The following is a 5827-nucleotide window of genomic DNA, read 5'->3' as shown; positions in this document are numbered from 1 at the left end:
GTATTACTGAAGTGTGTTTACAGCATCCCTTCAGCCGGAAGGTACGCTCACATTCTAGCATTTTTACTTTATCTCCATTCCTTCTTCAGTCTTGCTGTCCAGCCTCTCTAACCTAAATTTTACTCCTTGGTGCAGCGGTAGATTTTTAGTCTCTGGCTGGCTAATGAAGAATTCAGAAGAATTTATTTCTGGTGATAGAATTTCATTTCTAGCTATAATGTGGTTCGTATTCCACAATAAGCTGTAGGTCCCGTTGCTAGGTAACCAATTGGTTCTTAGCCACGTAAAATAAGTCTAATCCTTCGGGCCAGCCCTAGGAGAGCTGTTAATCAGCTCAGTGGTCTGGGTAAACTAAGATATACTTCGCCCATTCTACCTTTAGATCCTCGTAATTTATCTTCTTTACGTTCAAGATCTCTTTATCTTACTGTCAAAACACTCTGACTCCTTTTCAACTGTCTTCAATACTGAATGACAAACATTAACCCCGTGCTTGACTCGAAAGCCTCAAATTTCATAGAATCAAAGACAAGAAACGCCTTCATGACCTTTGACCTTCTCCTTCCTTACTGACAGATACGCCGCACAAAGAGAGTTTCGGCGTTTCCCGTTGACCTTTGACGACGCACTTCCTTACGACAGCCCGTCGCACAAAGAGAGGTCGCCTTTATGACCTTTGGTATGACGGGTGGATCGGCAGGATACGTTCCACAAAGGAGTTTGGCCGGTTTCGCCTTCAGCGTCCAGTACCTTCTCCAGGTTGGTTGGGACTGATGAGAAGCCTTGCGGACCCATGTCCGTTCCTGAGGGTGAAAGTATCATATAATAATAATAATAATAATAATAATAATAATAATAATAATAATAATAATAATAATGATAATAATAATAATAATAATAATAATAATAATAATAATTATAATAATAATAATAATCCGTTAATAATAATAATAATAATAATAATAATAATAATAATAATATTTGTTGAATAAAATGGCTGCATTTTGCGAATTGATTTTATACCGAGTTTTCTCAATTCTTATAATAATTAGCTTTTCCTGCACATCAGTGGAGAAACAAATCTACAGTTATGTATGGGTAAAAATATATTTACAATAAATCTACCCAGAGAGCTTCCGATTCCCCGTGTCATCCATCAAAATATGAACACTGGACAATTATTGACTAATATTAATGTGCAAGAAAAGCGAATTCTTAGAAGAATTGAGAAAACTCAGTTTAAAATCAATTCGCAAAATGCAGCCATTTTATTCAACAAAACTTTCCTCAAAGAGGATCTCCTTCCTTCGTAATAATAATAATAATAATAATAATAATAATAATAATAATAATAATAATAATAATAATAATAATAATAATAATAATAGTAGCATGAGTCTTGAAATGGGGAAAGAAATAATTGGTTATGCATGGGTACATATATATTTACAGCAAATCTACCCAGACATAATAATAATAATAATAATAATAATAATAATAATAATAATAATAATAATAATAATAATAATAATAATAATTATTATTATTATTATTATTATTATTATTATTATTATTATTATTATTATTATTATTTTTGTTGTTGTTGGTGAATTGTTAATGACTGATAAGAAGCCTTGCATACCCATATCAGTTCATAAGGGTGAAAATATCATATTGGCGTCTTTATTGGTAAATTCTTAATAATAATAATAATAATAATAATAATAATAATAATAATAATAATAATAATAATAATAATAATAATAAATCTTGCTACTTTTACCTCATCCAACGAGGTTAGTAGAGGTAATATTTCTGGTTTGGTCTTTTCATCGTTTGTTAGCAAGATTAATAAAATTATTATTAATTCATCCTTTACGTCCTCTCCATGTTCTTTCTTTCTCTGCTTTTCATTATTATTATTATTATTATTATTATTATTATTATTACTATTATTATTATTATTATTATTATTATTATTATTATTATTATTATTATTATTATTATTATTAATTTTAATGAGTATCATCTCAACCTCTAGTTTAATCATTGGTACCTTTTCGAGCCTAATGAAATTCTACCGCTTTTACTTCATATTTTTTGAGGCTTGGAATGTAAGCAAAATTTAAAATTCCATTCTACTGAAGATCAACTGATGTACACTGTCATTTGATGATGGTATCTGAAAATCCTTACTTCATTTTCCATTGAGAATAAGATAAGTTAAAAGCCTAGCACGGGTAATTTCAATAAAGAGTTTAGAATGAATGCAAAGGCTCTTTATCAGCTAAGACCGATGAAACTTTAAATTGTCTTACAGCCTGTGTACCTACTCCCTTCTTAACCACCCTCCACTCCCCGCCACCTCCACACCTCTTGTCTCCTTCATGCCTGGGCAGGATCCAGATGTTTGGTTACCCTCCCCAGCGGCTTCCTTCAGGGTAACCCACTGCTCTTTCTTAATTCTCCTCCCCCGCCTCTCACAAGCCCTCTTTTTTTTTGGGGGGGGGGGGGCCCCTCGTGTAGTTTTGGGCAAGACAGGGACATTATTTTTTTCTCTCCTCCCACCCTTGCAGTGAATTATTCTATTAATTTTGATTTACTAATCCTTTTCAGAAGCCTAAAGCTTCGATGCCTTACAGAGCAGGTTACGAAGAAGATGGGTTTTTGAGAAGCCTCGAAATTGAGCCCAAACAACTTGAGTTTCTCGCCGATGGATGTACGAAAGTCAGTTCTCTCTCTCTCTCTCTCTCTCTCTCTCTCTCTCTCTCTCTCTCTCTCTCTCTCTCTCTCTCTCTATCAATCTATGAATCTAAAAATAAACAAATGAGTTTCTGTGTAGCAATGCATTACCACCCTGGAGCAATTCTCCTAGTATTTTAATAATTTACTCACATTTTTAATTATTTATTAATCTGATAATTTATTTTTTCTTTTCTAATGACGGATCTCTTCTTCCTGTATTTACTATTACCTTCTGTTACTACTTTCAAATGAACTCCATATTCTTTGGAAGCTTGAATTTCAAGTCAATGGCCCCTTTGGCAGGTTGTTCCTTATGAACAGGTTTCATCTTCTGAATGATAATAATAATAATCTGTCCGAAAATTAGTTTTCTTGTCTCTACAAAGCTCTGACATTCTGAACTCTCTCTCTCTCTCTCTCTCTCTCTCTCTCTCTCTCTCTCTCTCTCTCTCTCTCTCTCTCTCTCTCTCTCTCTCTTTTCATAATGAGACATTGGAGTTTTTGCTAGGTTCTCAATAAATTCACTAAAGAACAAACTTAAATTTTCGCATTCAATTGCCACACTCGGGGACTATCCTGAAAAAACATCAGTGATTTAAAGAAATTAAATATAATAATACTAGTGGTTATTTGGTAAATTTTACCGGACCTTTTAAAAGTTGTAAAAGAACTGAAGAGACAGCAAAAGAATGACAGAGGATTGCTTTTGTCAACAAACAGTTGTTTCCTTTTTTGGAACTTACGACGCTTGAAAGAGCATTAAAAGCACGATTTTCTTCATTAACATTCTTGTTTGCTTTTTTCAGTTTTTGCACAAAAATACAGCAGAGGAAGTATTTCTTTTGGTATAATAGAAGGGTTTCCTTTTTGAATTTTCACTTAAAAAGATTATTATCTTCAATAAAAAAAAGTTGTATTTTCTCACTAAATTCAACCTAAAATGCAGATGATATCATTTTCCTTCAACAAGCGATTCTATTTCTTCAATGGATTTCCGCCTAACAGAGAGCAGAAGGATAGTTTTCAATATACATTTCTATACCACGTTTAGAATTTATGCTGAAAAAGATGTCCAAAAAGTTCTCTTCTCAGTCTTGTTTCCACCGGGAATTTTCCGCTTAGGAAGACTTTAATAAAGCCTTATTAAAAAGTCTTACTGAAGGAAAATTCCAGGTGGAAACAATACTATTCCATCGAGAAAGAATTCTTCGACCATCTTTTCAGCGCAAATTCTAAATAGTGGTATAGAAATGTATATTAAAAACTATCCTTCTGCTAATTCTAAACAGTGGTATAAAAATGTATATTGAAAAAGTATCCTTCTGCTATCTGTCAAACGAAAATCCATTAAAGAAGCAGAATTACTTATTGAAAGATAATTACCGCATTCGCATTTCAGGTTGAATTTAGAGAAAAAATGTAACTTTCCAATGAGGAGGATGACCCTTTTAAGCGAAAATTCAATTCATTTGCTTAACAAAGCCTCATCATTCGCAGGTCTACGTGTGGCACACGAAAACAAGACCCAATAAGCCTTCAAAGAAGACGATTTTAAATAGGAAATACGACGGAACGAACCTTAGACAGCTGCAAAAGACGATGATACTGGAACCCTAGAGGAGTCTACGATTCGCTGGTGCCACTGTTAATTTTTAAAGACATATTTATATTTCATATTTATATTTTCATACGTTTTTAAAGACTAAATCCGTTATGAGATATGTGTATATATATACGTTTATAATATATATACACATATATTATATATATATATATATATATATTATATATATATATATATATATATATATATATATATATATATATATATATATATATATATATATACTACATACACACATATATAATATATATATATATATATATATATATATATATATATATATATATATATATATATATATATATATATATATATATATATATATATTATATATATATTATATATATGAATATTTTTGAACAGACAGTAAGTAGAATTATAAGGGCTCAATACATAATGAATGATATTCTCAGCTTGTATTTAAAAAAAAATCTCTTCAAAATTATTATTTCTCTTAAATATATATTTAATAACACGTCAGCAGCAACAACAACAGAATTTACAACTAAATTCAGTATTTTAATTAATTACTAAATAAATAAAGGATATTATTCATTCAGGTGTGTATAATCTTTATAGAGAAAGATCATCAACTTACCTCCTCTGAATCGAAAGAGGTGGAAATATAACAATAAAAATAAGAATAAGATAAAGTAGGAGAAATGTAAGGAAAGACCAAGCACAGCACAATGACGTGTGTCGTTGGTGATTTGTAATCTATATATATCATAAATATCCGAAATAAAACTCTCCAAAAATTGCCGAAGAATCAAATCAATTGATCCCCAGGTCACGCCTTAATGCTAATGGCAAACCGTTTCTGTGGCAACGCACAAACAATTTTAGCATACGAATTAAGTAAATGGAATATAGAACTTCATCGACAGTGAACGGTGAAACCATAGCACAAAGGCATCATTGCTATGGGCGACAGACATGCTCATTATTCGAGGCGATTTCCCATTTTGTAATTTCTCTGCTTCGTCCATTTTCTTTGTATCAGACCGATTCTCTTCCTGTGTTGATATTCAGATGCTAATGATACTCCTCTATCTCTGCTCATGAAGCAACCATGGTTTTTTTTTTTTAAATTAGACTTTAAAATAAAGTAATTTATAATTCCTCGTGGATCTGTTTTAATCACAAAATCCTACGGTATAATTATCCATCATCTCTGAACAAGTTTTGTGTGATAAAAAAAAATTCTTTGAAGTTTCCGTGCTACATTTACTCGTGCGAAATTAAACTCTGAAACGACATTATTTCCAAAAATTAAGACTATTTCAGAACTCATCTCTACGGGGTTTTCTCCATCTATCCCTACTCTAACTGGGACTCTTGTCCACTTCGTCAAGCCAGTCCATCAGTCAGTTTCACCTTCTAATCACCGTCAACAAACCTTTAACAAAGGCACTTTGCCTTGGAATTTTTCTGGATAACGTCATAAACGCGTCCAGT

General features: G+C 31.9%; 1 pseudogene; it reads left to right on the top strand.

Annotated features, from left to right (window-relative positions):
- The window catches only part of LOC136842478 (galactosylgalactosylxylosylprotein 3-beta-glucuronosyltransferase P-like), a 17336-nt pseudogene extending 12804 nt beyond the window's left edge, over positions 1-4532 (top strand).
- The last annotated feature ends 1295 nt before the right edge of the window (positions 4533-5827 follow it).

This window comes from Macrobrachium rosenbergii, chromosome 10 (genome assembly GCF_040412425.1).
Source record: "Macrobrachium rosenbergii isolate ZJJX-2024 chromosome 10, ASM4041242v1, whole genome shotgun sequence".
In the NCBI taxonomy this organism is placed as follows: domain Eukaryota; kingdom Metazoa; phylum Arthropoda; class Malacostraca; order Decapoda; family Palaemonidae; genus Macrobrachium; species Macrobrachium rosenbergii.
Note: the sequence above shows the minus strand (reverse complement) of the source record. Positions and strands in the feature narration are given on the sequence as shown.